This window comes from Rhinopithecus bieti, unplaced genomic scaffold (assembly GCF_001698545.2).
Source record: "Rhinopithecus bieti isolate Rb0 unplaced genomic scaffold, ASM169854v2 scaffold_13704, whole genome shotgun sequence".
NCBI lineage: Eukaryota > Metazoa > Chordata > Mammalia > Primates > Cercopithecidae > Rhinopithecus > Rhinopithecus bieti.
The window spans coordinates 2,506,473-2,521,299 of record NW_016808231.1 but is presented as its reverse complement, the minus strand read 5'-3'; positions in this window follow the sequence as shown (position 1 = coordinate 2,521,299).

The following is a 14,827-nucleotide window of genomic DNA, read 5'->3' as shown; positions in this document are numbered from 1 at the left end:
AAAAAAAAAAAAAAAAAAAGAGTTCACATGTTCTAAAATACACATAACCACTGTGAAAACACATTTGCTCTTTTGAACTTTCGCAATTCTTATTTTTTAACCACGAGTGTTACATTTTTATTTTTAAAAAGCTAGTTTTCTAATGAGAAAAAATGATGTAACAGATATAAAATTACTGACTTGGAACAATATTATTATGTGAAAAAAGTTGGGTTTCAAAACAGCATGTATATGATAATCACACTTCTTTCTTTATACATCTGTAATTATTTCCATATATATTTTGTACATTGCAAATTGAAAGAATTTAGCCAAAATGTTCATTGTGGAAATCCCCAGCTGTCATTATTTTTCCATCTGCTTCTTTAAACTTTATGTTGTTCTGTAGCAGAGTTTCTCAGCCTCAGCACTATTGGCATTTAGGACCAAATACTTTTTGTCCCGGGGACTGTCCTGTATCTTGTAGGATGTTTTGCAACACCTCTGGCCTCTACCTACTAGATGCCAGTAGCACCCCAACCTGTGACAAATAACATGTTTCCAGACTGTGACATGTTGCTTCTGGGGTACAAAATCACACCCCCCAAAACCACTTGATCTACAAGAAACATGATTTGTTTATGTAATTTAAAAATTTGTTTATGTAATAAAAAATAATACATTGGATAGAAATACAGATCAGCCCACCTCAGCCTCTCAAAGTGCTGGCTGATTACAGGTGTCAGCCACCACGCCCAGCGATATTTTGTATATCAAAACATAGAAAATTACAGGAAAAATAGGCTACAAAAATAAAAATTGGGCCGGGCATGGTAGCTCACCCCTGTAATCCCAGCACTTTGGGAAGCTGAGGCGGGCAGATCACGAGGTCAAGAGATCACGACCATCCTGGTCAACATGGTGAAACCCTGTCTCTACTAAAAATACAAAAATTAGCCAGGTGTAGTGGTGCACGCCTGTAGTCCCAGCTACTCGGGAGGCTGAAGCAGGAGAATCGCTTGAACCCAGGAGGCAGAGGTTGCAGTGAGCCGAGATAGCACCACTGCCCTACAGGTTGGGAGACAGAGCGAGACACCATCTCAAAAAAAAAAAAAAGTAAAGAAAACAGGTATACAAAATACCATTGTGACGGCCGGGCGCGGTGGCTCAAGCCTGTAATCCCAGCACTTTGGGAGGCCGAGACGGGCGGATCACGAGGTCAGGAGATCGAGACCATCCTGGCTAACACTGTGAAACCCCGTCTCTACTAAAAACTACAAAAAACTAGCCGGGCGAGGTGGCGGGCACCTGTAGTCCCAGCTACTCGGGAGGCTGAGGCAGGAGAATGGCGTGAACCCGGGAGGCGGAGCTTGCAGTGAGCTGAGATCCAGCCACTGCACTCCAGCCTGGGCGACAGAGTGAGACTCCGTCTCAAAAAAAAAAAAAAATACCATTGTGCTACAATTGCCTGCAGTATTCAATACAGTAACATGCTGTCCAGGTTCATAGCCTGGGAGTGGTAGGCTATACCATGTAGCCTAGGTGCGCTAGGTACCAGCAGGAGGCTACACCATCTAGATTGTGTAAGTGCAACCTATGATGTTCACACATTGATGAAATCTCCTGATGCATTTCTCAGAATATATCCGTTGTTAGGCGACGCATGACCGTCCTTTATTATAGCAGCCCCAGGAAACTAATGCAGTTGTCTACTCAGCATCCATTCCCCTCTTCCTAACAACACCCAAATTTTTGTTTGTATATTTACCCCTTCTGCATACATGAAACCATTGAGATGGCTTAGCCAATCAGCATGTTTTATTTTCTCCTCCATAAGTCGTTGGTTTGGAGGTGGACACATCTTTAACTGGGCCGATCAGAGTGACTCTCAACACTCTTCCTTAGAATAGAGGGACAGAGGGCTCCTCGAGAAGGATGTGAACCACTAGACATGAACCAGAAAGCATAAGGCTTGGATTACATCTGGTAACAGCCATCTTCAGATGCCGCCAACAGGGTGGGCAACAGAGCAGAGAGACTTAAAGGCCCTGGGTCACGGGAGATGTCTTAAAACCACGAGATCAGTCTGCCCTGGAACAACGAACGTCTTATAGTTAGTTAAAGGCTTTACAGTTTAAACCAGTTTAACTGAGATTTGGCGTTCCTGCAACCCAAAGCTTCCCAGCTGACAAGCTGGCAACACAGGGCAGATTGTACCACCTCAAGCCAAGTGAGGGGCTTTAAAAGAATCTGTTGGAGGCTGGCTGTGGTGGCTGGCACCTGTAATCCCAGCACTTTGGGAGGCCGAGGCGGGTGGATTACCTGAGGTCAGGAGTTTGAGACCAGCCTAACCAACATGATGAAACGCCATCTCTACTAAAAATACAAAATCAGTCGCGCATGGTGGCACATGTCTGTCATCCCAGCTACTTAGGAGGCTGAGGCAGGAGAATCACTTGAACCCAAGAGGTGGAGGTTGCAGTGAGCCAAGATCACACCATTGCACTCCAACCTGGGCTACAGAGTGAGACTCCATCTCAAAAGACAAAAATAAATAAATAAATTACAAAATAAGGAATCCCTTGGAGAGATAGACATGAAGGACTCGGGGCTGAAGCCACACCCAAAGAGTCTAAAGCCTGAAGGCCATGGCTGGAACTCACCCTGCTTGGCAAATACAGGAAGAGACATGATGGTGGTGGGAAGGGCCTGCACCAGAGCCTGGTGGGACAAGGATGGATGTGCATCTCCCGGAGGCCAGAGATGGGCTCGCTGAAGGGAGCTGGGCCAGGTCTCCTTGAGAGAGACTCTGCCCAGGAGAACTTGCTGCAAGTAAAGCAGGCGAATGAATCAGAAAGCAGGAGCCTTGCATTGGTGACTAACTGGGCAGCAGGAGTCATCCAGTTCCCTGGATTTCCCGCTTAAAATTACAACACAGCAGGTCAACCAAAGCCCTTCCTGCTCCTCATCTCTCTTCCCCTGCCCACTCTAGTTCTGCAGAGACCAAAAGAACAGGTGGTGAAGGAGGCCAGAGGTTGAGAGTCAGAAAAGCGATCAGACCACTCCCCACAGTTCCCGGACTAAGACAGGCCCCAGCTGAAGCAGGGTAGAGGGCGTTAGTAGGATAAAATATTGAATATTAGAAGAGATAAGACTTTTTTATTATTAAAAGGAGTCTTTTCTTATAACTGAAAGGTCCTGGAAAAACTATGGGTCATCCCCAGATTTTAACCAGGTCTAGTGAGCCCTGTTGTGCCCACATCCCGGGCATTCAACCTATGCAGGAAGGCTTGTATTGCCAATACCCAAGCCTCTGCCTAAGGGCTTTTATCCAGCCAGGGAGGGTGCTCAACCCTCGAGCAAGGCAAACAGGAAGTGCTGGAGGGGTCAAGTGCCTGGAAGTAGTCTTCAACCAAGGAGGGACAGGAAGTCATTGGCTAAGTACCACAGCTTCCTGCGCCCCCCCCCCCTCCCCCCCCCCCCCCCCCCCCCCAGGGATAACGCTGTGACCTCTGGCCTGAAGACTCACTCTTTAATGGCCCATTCCCTTTCCTATCTCACTTCCTCACTATTTATACCCAGTTCATGCCTCAGGGTCTGTTTCCAGGGACACCCAAACCAAGACAGCAGAAATAGACAAGATGATGTCAAACAGCAGGTTTGAGTGGGCAGGAGGGCGGGGGTGGGGGTGGGATATTTCCTGTCACTTGTCTATCCAATAAACCAATCACTTAATTATTTTACTGATAATCAAGTTTCCTGCCTAAAACCTGGGGACAAGAGGCAGTGGGAGATTTTCATTCTCTTCTGCATATTCACCACATCTTGAAACTGAAGCTGAATAGAGTTAGATATTCATCACATGGCTCTTCTGACTTCTTCCTGCCTCTTGAACTTTCCATTTCCTTCTGTGGTGCCCTTAAGAGTGGGGCGAAGTGCATACAGGGCTCAAGCTCACATGATGTGAGCTTATAGAGCTGGGGTACTTTGGCTGATCTACGTCAGGGTAGCTAGTTTCCAACAGCCCAAGGGCCTTACTTTGTTTTTGCCTTTTTTAAAAATTAAAGTGTAATTTACCTACAGTAAAATTCAGTCCTTTTTTTTTTTTTTTTTTTTTTTTGAGACAGGGTCTCACTCCGTCACCCAGGCCAGAGTGCAGTGACACCATACTGGCTCACTGCAGCCTTGACCTCCCTGGGCTCAGATGATCCTCCCACCTCAGGCTCCCGAGTAGCTGGGACCACAGGAGCTCACCACCACACTCAGCTAATTTTTGTATTTTTAGCAAAGACAGGGTTTCACCATGATTGCAAGACTCAAAAAAAAAAAAAATTGTTTCTGGCTGGCACAGTGGTGCACACCTGTAATCTCAGCTATTCAAGAGGCTGAGGTAGGAAGATTGCTTGAGGCCAAAAGTTCAAGACTGCAGTGTTCTATGATTGTGCCTGTAAATAGCTATCATACTCCAGCCTGGGCAATATAGCAAGACCCTGTCTCTAAAATTTAAAAGAAAAACTGGCCAGGTGCAGTGGCTCACTCCTATAATCCCAGCACTTTTGGAGGCCGAGGCAGGCAGATCACTTGAGATCAGGAATTCGAGACCAGCCTGGCTAACATGGTGAAACCCCATCTCTACTAAAGATATGAAAATTAGCCAGGTGTGGTGGCAGGTGTCTGTAATCCCAGCTACTCAGGAGGCTGAGGCACAGGTATGAGAATCGCTTGAACCCAGGAGGAAAGGGTTGCAGTGAGACGAGATCGTGCCACTGCACTCCAGCCTGGGTGACAGGGCGAATCTCTCAAAACAAGGAAATAAAAACAAATGAAAGATGGGGGAAATTTTTTTTTTTTTTTTTTTGAGATGGAGTCTTGTTCTGTTGTCAAGGCTGGAGTACAGTGGCACGATTGCAGCTCACTGCAACCTCCAACTTCTGGGTTCAAGCAATTCTCTTTCCTCAGCATCCCAAGTAGCTGGGATTACAGGAATGTGCCACCACACCTGGCTTATTTTTGTATTTTTAGTAGAGACAGGGTTTCCCCATGTTGGCCAGGCTGGTCTCGAACTTCCTACCTCAGGTGATCCATCCACCTCGCTTCCCAAAGTGCTGGGATTATAGGCGTGAGCCACTGTGCCCAGCTGAGAAAAATTATTTCTATTGGTTTGTTTCTAGTTTGTAAAAATCCCATTGATTCTTGCATATAGACTTTGTATCCAGCAACTTTTGCAGCTGAGTCTTAACTCCCAGAATAAAGGGTGGGACATTCCTGATTCGGTTCATGCCTAAGAAAGCTCAGTGACAGGCAGATTCTGAAAGTGATGTTTCAGACTAGAAAACAATGGAGTGTCTGTGTTTTCAAGGATCTGTGGGCTTTCCCCCAAAGCTTTCTATTGCCCCTCTCCACTCCTGAGTCACTTACCAGGCTCCCAGTGCATCACAGGCAACTGGGAATCCAGGAAATGGAACTTCAAGTTAGAGCCAGACTAGCTGGGGGAAGGGCAGACATGAGGAGAAGGAGCGGTGGCTCAGCTTCTGTGAGTCCACGGAGGCCAGAAGTCCATCCTCCAGCTTCCTATCTACCCCCCTACATCTTCTCATGCTTATTCCCATTTCTCATTACAAAACGGATGTGAGGTGATGCACAAAACTGCCTACAATTTGGAAAGACAAAATTAGTATAGAAGCCTGAAAAACACAGGAAGATCCCTTCTCTTCAAAAACATTTTTTTAAAAAATTAGCCAGACATGGTAGCACACGACTGCAACCCCAGCTATCTGGAGGCTGAGGTGAGAGGATCGCTTGAGCTCAGGAGTTCGGGGCTGCAGTGAGCCATGATCGTGCCACTGCACTCCAGCTTGGGTAACAGAATGAGACCCTGTAAAAAAATTAATATATAAGGAAATTGAAGGGAAAATGGGGACACAGACATAAACTGAAATCAGGCTTGGGTGAGCAAAACTATGGACGGAAAACACATCAGAATCTAGAGGTTTGGAGAAGCCAGGGTCAAAGGCAGTGCCAGGGCCAGAAGCAGACCCAAGGCTGTGCCTCACACCTTAGGGAGTCGAAATTTATTCTGACCACTGTCATCTCTTCTCTAGATGACTGCATTCACTTCTCTCTGTTCACCCGGCTTGTAGCTCCACTTCCTCCGCACAATCTACTGTCAAACTAGCAGGCAGAGAGATCTTTTAAAAACACAAATCAGCTCCAGAAAATATCTGCCATCCACATGTGATTAAGGGTCTAGCCTAGGCTGGGTACGGTGGGTCATGCCTGTAATCTCTGTCACACGCATCCGTGTAAAGAGACCACCAAACAGGCTTTGCGTGAGCAATAAAGCTTTTTAATCACCTGGGTGCAGATGGGCTGAGTCCAAAGAGTCAGTGAAGGGAGATAGGGGTGGGGCAGTTTTATAGGATTTGGGTGGGTAGTGGAAAATTATAGTCAAAGGGATTTTTCTCTTGCAGGCAGGGGCGAGGGTCACAAGGTGCTCAGTGGGGGAGCTTCTGAGCCAGAAGGAATGTCACAAGGTTAATCCATCAGTTAAGGTAGGGCAGGAACAAATCACAATGGTGGAATGTCATCAGTTAAGGCAGGAACTGGCCATTTTCACTTCTTTTGAGATTCTTCAGTTGCTTCAGGCCATCTGGATGTATACATGCAGGTCACAGGAGATATGATGGCTTAGCTTGGGCTCAGAGGCCTGACATTCCTGTCTTCTTAATAAGAAAAACAAAACAAGATAGCGTTGAGGTATTGGGGCAGTGACAATCCCAGCACTTCGGGAGGCCAAGATGAGTGGATCACCTTGTCAGAGGCATCTGAACCAGAGCGACTCCATCTTGATTAGAAGCTGCGTAAAATAAGGCTGAAACCTACGGGGCTGCATCCCCAGATGGTTAGGCCTTCTAAGTCACTGGATGAGACAGGACGTCAGCACAAAATACAGGTCATAAAGACCTTGCTGATAAAACAGGTTGCAGTAAAGAAGCTGGCTAAAACCCACCAAAACCAAGATGACCAAGAGAGTGACCTCTGGTGGTCCTCACTGCTACACTCCCACCAGCGCCATGACAGTTTACAGATGCCATGGCAACGTCAGGAAGTTACCCTATATGGTCTAAAAGGGGAGGCATGAATAACCCACCCTTTGTTTAGCATATAATCAAGAAATAACCATAAAAATAAGCAACCAGCAGCCCTCGGGGCTGCTCTGCCTGTGGAGTAGCCATACTTTTATTTCTTTACTTTCCTAATAAACTGCTTTCACTTTACTTTATGGACTCGCCCTGAATTCTTTCTTGCACAGGATCCAAGAACTCTCTCTTGGGATCTGAATCCTGACCCCTTTCCCGTAACATCCTGAGGTTGAGAGTTCGAGACCAGCCTGGCCAACACAGTGAAACCTCATTGCTACTAAATATTTTATAGCCAGGCAATGGGTGCATGTGCCTGTAATTCCCAGCTAGCAGTCGAGGCATAAGAATTGCTTGAATCCAGGAAGTAGAAGTTGCAGTGAGCTGAGATCGGGAAACTGCCCTCCAGCCTGGGTGACAGAGTGAGACTGTCTCAAAAAAAAAAAAAAAAAAAAGAGGGAGGGGGGTCTAGCATCCAGAATATTTAAAGAACTACTACAACTCAATAAAAGAAACAAGTAACCCAATTTAAAAATGGGCAAAGGACTTCAATAGACATTTCTCCAAAGAAGGCCTAAAAATGGCCAACAAGCATGTGGGAAGATGTTCAATATAATTAGTCATTAGGGAAATGCAAATCAAAACCACACCCACTAGGATAACTATACTCAAAGACACAATGATGCGTATTGGTGTGGTTGTGGAGAAATTCATATTTTGATGGTACGAGCTTAAATTGGTGCAGCTACTTTGGAAAACAGTTTGGCAGTTCTTCAAAAGGTTCACAGAGTTACCATGTGACCCCCAAAATTCTACACAAGATAACTGGAATACTATGAAGCAATTAAAATGAAAGACTCGGCTGGGTGCGGTGGCTCACGTCTGTAATCCCAGCACTTTGGGAGGCCAAGGCAAGTGGATCACGAGGTCAGGAATTCAAGACCAGCCTGGCCAAGATGGTGAAACCCCGTATCTACTAAAAATACAAAAAGAAAAAAAAAATAGCCGGTCATGGTGGCGGGTGCCTGTAATCCCAGCTGCTCAGGAGGCTGAGTCAGGAGAATCTCTTGAACCCAGGAGGCAGAGGTTGCAGTGAGCTAAGATCGCACCACTGCACTCTAGCCTGGTCGACAGAGCAAGACTCCGTCTCAAAGAAAAAAAATGAAAGATTCCTACTATGTGTGACCACTTGGATAAAATCTCATTCACCTACTGTTGAGTGAAAGAAGCTAGGAGAAATGAGTAGAAATTGTATGATTCCATTATATGAAAGTAAAAAATAGACAAAGCTAATTTTTTGACCTATGACAAGAGTATAGAAAGGAACCAGAAATCCTTGGCATTGGAGATGGCAAGAATTAGGGCTCCAGTCACCACCTGGGCTCTGGAATTTTCTTAGCTTTTTGTCTCAGCTTCTGTTTAGAAGTTAGCTTTAGTCTCTCCAAATGTCTTTTTCTTGCTTGCTTGCTTGCTTGCTTGCTTGCTTTTTTTTTTTTTTTTTTTTTTCTTTTGAGACAGAGTCTTCCTCTGTTCCCCAGGCTGGAGTGCAGTGGTACAATCTTAGCTCACTGCAGCTTCCCCCTTCCAGGTTCAAGCAATTCTTCTGCCTCAGCCACCTGAGTAGCTGGGATTACAGGTGTGCGCCACCATGCCCAGCTAATTCCAAATGTCTTTTTCTACAATCCGTGGCCCGTAGCAGACTCTGGACACACATATTTCCAGTCCCCTCATTTGGAACAAGACCTCTTTTCATTTACTTCCCATTCAAAAATTGCTAAGGAAGGCTTCTAACTAGCCAGAGATTATACTGACCCCTGGCTTGTCTGGCCAACAATAGAATAGGCAGTTCCCATGAGGCCCCTGTGGTTGGTGTTGGAGTTGGGGAGAGGTCTCCTAAAGAAGGCCTCTCCAATGGGATATGCTGTTTCCAAAAGATGGATAGGTGCTAGACAGACAAGCTCATAGATATCCACACCATTCAGATCCAGCTTTCTTGGAATTCACTCAACTGATGCCTTCTTCCTTCCCAGACCAAGGATTCATGCCCCTGTCCTCTCCTAGGTTGGTCCACTCACACAAAATCTTACAAGCAGCTGGAGAAACACCATCAGGAAGCCAGGCGTGGTGGCTCACCCCTGTAATCCCAGCACTTTGGGAGGCCGAGGCAGGTGGATAACCCGAGGTCAGGAGTTTGAGACCAGCCTGGCCAACGTGATGAAACCCCATCTCTACTAAAAATACAAAAAATTAGCTGGGTGTGGTGGCGCGTGCCTGTACACCCAGCTACTCAGGAGGCTGAGGCAGGAGAATCACTTGAAAGCGAGAGGCAGAGGTTGCAGTGAGCTGAGATCGCGCCACTGCACTCCAGCCTGGGCAACAAGCAAAACTCTGTCTCAACAAAAAAGGAAACACCGTCAGATGTACCCAGGGTACACCATGGTTTCTTCTCATTGCTGGTACTAGTTCCTCCTCCAGGTGCCCAGTGGCATTTTCAAGTTTCAACTATTCCACAAGCTGATCCATAACTATACTTGCTTTGTCAATTGCGCAATGCCTACTAAATTTTTTGTTTTGTTTTATTTTGTTTTGCTTTGCTTTGTTTTGTTTGAGAAGGGGTCTTACTCTGTCACCCAGGCTGGAGTGCAGTGGTGCAATCTTGACCAACTGCAACCCCACCTCCTAGGCTCAAGTGATTCTCCCGTCTCAGCCTCCTGAGTTGCTGGGACCACAAGCGTGCACCACCATGCTTGGCTAATTTTTTTATTTTTTTGTAGAGACGGGGTCTCACCATGTGGCCCAGGCTGATCCGCTGAGCTCTGGTGATCCACTCACCTTGGCCTCCCAAAGTGCTGGGATTGTAGGTGTGAGCCACAGTGCCTGGCCCCTACTAAATGTTAAATATGTACCTTTGACCCAGTATTTCTGCTTCTAGAAATATATCCTATACCCGCAAACATTATCGCAAGTATACAAATATATATTCAAGGATATCCATTGCAGTATTGTTTATATAAAGGATTATAGAAATTGGGAGGGGATAAGTAGAATTTCAAATACCGATTAATAAGGAACTCATTAAATAAATATGTCTTAACAGACACAATGGAACATTTTATAACTTAAAAGAATGAGATCCAAGGCTGGGTGAGGTGGCTCAAGCCTGCAATACCAGCACTTTAGGAGGCCAAGGTGGGCAGATCACCAGGTCAGGAGATCGAGACGATCCTTGCTAACACAGTGAAACCCCGTCTCTACTAAAAATATAAAAAATTAGCCTGGCGTGGTGGCACACTCCTGTAATCACAGCTGCTCGGGAGGCTGAGGCAGGAGAATCACTTGAACTCGGGAGATAGAGGTTGCAGTAAGCCGAGATCGTGCCATTGCACTCCAGCCTGGGTGACAGTGTGAGACTCCGTCTAAAAAAGAAAAAAAAAAACAGAATGAGATCCTAATACTAAAAAAAGTTCAAGATATGTTAAGTCAAAAAGCAAGTTGCAAAACAATATCTATGGTAACATGATAATAAAGATGATGATAATAATATCTATGTTAGCAGATGCAGATAAAAAAATCCAAGCAATAGACACAAATTATTAACAATAGTTAATAGGTGCTGGAAAAAGAGGTCGAATGGGGAGATTTAGGAGAGACTTTCATATTTCTTTAGGATTTAAAGCATAAAATAATGGTCTGTTTTTTAAGAAAGGGATTTGAAAGTTGGGGACAGTGTGACAGATGTTGTTTGATTGTCTTCCAGACAGATGTCTTGTGTCCACAAGGTTGTTTAAGAATTCAGACTTATCTCCTTGTTCACTGACCCATAGCACAACAGACTAAATGTTTGACATGGGAAAATTCTCAGGGACAAAAGAGCTTATTCAAGCAGACCTAACAGCCATGTGCTATCTCATAATCAGCAGAGAGACAGACGTGGTGCCTGTGCTGGGGGTGGGGACAGGCGGAGGAGAGCCTGCAGAGGGCTTACAGGGAACAGCAGCTCTTGTGGCCCAGGCTTTGCTGCAATTGATGCAGCAGTGGCCTGAATGGTGGAGATTCTGGGTGCGAGGGCACAAGGAGGAGAGTCAGGAAGACGGGGAAGCCTATGTGATTCAGAGTGCTTCAAATCACGAGCAGACACAATTAACAGAGAAAATGCAGAGGGCCAGATGCACAGATCTTGAAGCAGGTGACAGGGGAATCACATGCTCTTGAAATGAAGGCCTATTTTAGGGAGATCAGCATAAAACATGCATCCTGAGTTTTTCTTTCTTTGCTTTTTAAAAAGTTTATTTTTTTTCTTGTGGCAAAATACACAGAACATAAAATGTACCATCTTAACAATTTTTTAGTGTAATGTTCAGTGGGTGTTAATTACGTTCATCTTGTTGTACAACTGTGACCAGCGGAGGGTGTCCAAGTTCTTGGTGTCTTGAACAAAGAATTGGACAAAACGCTCAAACAAAGCAAGGAAAGAATAAAGCAGCAAAAGCAGAGATTTATTGAAAATGAAAGCACCCTCCACAGGGTGGGAGCGTCCCCAGCACAGGGGCTCAAGAGCCCCGTTACAGAATTTTCTGGGGCTTAAGTACTCTCTAGAGGTTTCCACTGGTTACTTGGTGTACACCCTATTTCCTGTCATAGCTGAAGTGTTTCCATTTGATTTCGTTCTAGGAAATCAGCATGAACCGGCCTTATGTTCCCTGCCTCCAGACCCTCTTCTGCCTCACACCCATCACCACCATCCATCTCCAGAACTCTTTTCATCCTGTAAAACTGAAACTCTGCATCCATTAAATAGTAACTCTTCATTCTCCCCCTCCCCTAGCCCCTGGCACCACCATTGTACTTTCTGTCTCTATGATTTTGACTACTCTATGTGCCCCCATAAGTGGAATCATAAGGTATTTGTCTTTTTGTGACTGGCTTGTTTCACTTAGCATAATGTCCTCAAGGCTCATCCGTGTTGTAGCATCTGTCAAAAGTTTTTTCCTTTTTAAGGCTGAATAATACTCTATTGTATGGAGAGACTACATTTTGCTTATCTATTCATCCATCAGGGGACACTTGGATAGCTTCCATGTTTTAGCTATTGAGAATAGTGCTGCTGTGAACATGGGTGTACAGGTATCTGTTTGAATCCTTGTTTCAGTTCTTTTGGGTGTATAGCCAGAAGTCATCCTGGGCTTGTTTGATATGGGGCAGGTTATTTCTGAATAAGATGGCAGTAGTAATAATCCCTGACTTGCAAGCTGCCTTCTACTTTCCCAAGGATGTTCCCATCAAATCCTTCCCTCATTTGATTTTCACAACCTGCAAGGGAGGCAAGGCAACTGGTATCCATATGGACATGGAAACCAAGGGCCGGGCTCCTGGTGTTGGGCTCTCCCACCCCTCAGGATGTGGCATTCCCTTCCAGGCGCCACCTGAGCACACAGGTCCTCGAATGCCCATTTCTATCTATCTCAGCATCAACTCTGGCTGGCCTTCTACCATGTATTTTATTGTTATTGCAGCGAACATTTTTTGTATTGTTAGATATGAGTTGTACATTTCTTTTCAAAGAATTAATATGTCAGTATGTTCAATTCTTTGCCTTCTACTTTTAAAATTCCTCATAAAACAACCTTTTTCGATTACCTACTCCTCCCTAACTCTTTCTGATCACCTGCTCCACCCTAACTCATTCCGATTACCTGCTACCTGCTCTGCCCTGACTCCCGCCAAAGCACTCACCCCATCATTCTCTTTAAGTTAGCCAATCAGAATTATTTGAGCCCATGCGGTCTAACCCTAGCCAATACAGCAACGACACAGCAGCAGGGGCCACATGCCTCAGGGATAAGAACCCCTTCCCCTCCCTTGTCCAAATGTGCATTCACCATTGTTCCATCTGTAAGGGTGCACCCTTTTACATAGAAGTAACTTGCCTCACTGAGAACTGAAAAGAAAATTTTATATTTGAATGCTATTCCTTTTGCAGCACTGAAACTTTATACATAACAGTATCATAGACTCTTTCTGGAGGGAGGTGAGAAAGAGCTCTTTCCAGGTCCTTATGTATATAAATAGGCATGTCCACCACCCCCCCTTTCTTCAAGGCGACTAGATGGGAGGGGCACTGGTTTCCCAGAATCAGCTTTAATTCCATTAAAGTCGATCAGAAAATCGCTTATGCATTTCATCAGGAATGTTGATTATTTTTTTCCCAGAAGGAAGTTTTTTTTTTTTTTTTTTTTTTTTTTTTTTTTTGAGACAGAGTCTCGCTCTGTCGCCCAGGCTGGAGTGCAGTGGCCGGATCTCAGCTCACTGCAAGCTCCGCCTCCCGGGTTTTATGCCATTCTCCTGCCTCAGCCTCCCGTGTAGCTGGGACTACAGGCGCCCGCCACCTCGCCCGGCTAGTTTTTTGTATTTTTTTTTAGTAGAGACGGGGTTTCGCCATGTTAGCCAGGATGGTCTCGATCTCCTGACCTCGTGATCCACCCATCTCGGCCTCCCAAAGTGCTGGGATTACAGGCTTAAGCCACCGCGCCCGGCCGGAAGTTGTTAATTGCATCACACACAGAAAGTTTTGTCCCAGACCAGTCTGGAGACAATTTTTCTTTTTCTTTTTTTTTTTCTCGAGACAGTCTCACTCTCTGTCACCCAGGCAGGAGTGCAGTGGCACAATCTCAGCCCACTGCAACCTCTGCCTCCCAGGTTCAAGCTATTCTCCTGCCTCAGCCTCCCGAGTACCTGGGATTACAGGCGCCTGCCACCATGCCTGGCTAATTTTTGTATTCTTAGCAGAGACAGGGTTTCACCATGTTGGCCAGGCTGGTCTCGAACTCCTCAACTCAAGTGATCTGCCCACCTCGGCCTCCCAAAGTGCTAGGATTACAGGCATGAGCCACAGCGCCCGGCCCAATTTTTCTTTTACAGATTGTTAGTGTACATAAAAATCACCCTAGGTGCTTATTGAAAACGCCAATGTGTTCATAAAGGAGGGCGAAGTGGTTGCCTCCTCCATATCTCAGGTTTCACAGGTGACTCCACTCCTCAAAGGTGACCCCTTCCCAGAACCACCTGCTCCGCGGAGGTCACTGGTCACTTGGCTGCTGGTCACACCAGTACCAAAGTCTTGGGGTATATGCAGCTGCCTTCCCTAGAGCCTCCCCAAAGGCAAGGGGGTGGGAAATGGTTCAAACCTGGGATAGAAAGAACCTGCCTTCCTTCCCCAGGCGAGCACTCCAGCTTGGGTGTAGCCAACATTATTGAAATCTTGGGAAGACAGACAGGTCACAACCCACCCATGGTGGCAAAATAGATGTTCCTTTTCTTACTGAGCCTCGCAGCCATTCTGCCAGCCTCCCACACAGTTGCTCTACCCCTTGGTGGGTGCCACGATCCCTGCCCCCAAGCACCTAAACATCCTCCCCACTTTATCATGATGAGCGGACAGCTACAAAAACCACCTGCCTTGCTTCCCACCCTGGCCTGAACCTCGGAGGCCTTTCTGCATATTCAAAGCTAGGAGAAGGTACCCTTCCTGCCCTCCCCACCTATGAGGCAGGAGGTGGAGCTGGGGACTTGACTGCCTGTCACTGTTACCAGGTTCTTGGCTTTTTGAACAATGAATTGGACAAAACGCACCAAAAAAGCAAGGAAAGAATAGAACAACAGAAGCAGAGATTTATTGAAAATGAAAGCACACTCCACAGGGTGGGAGCGGC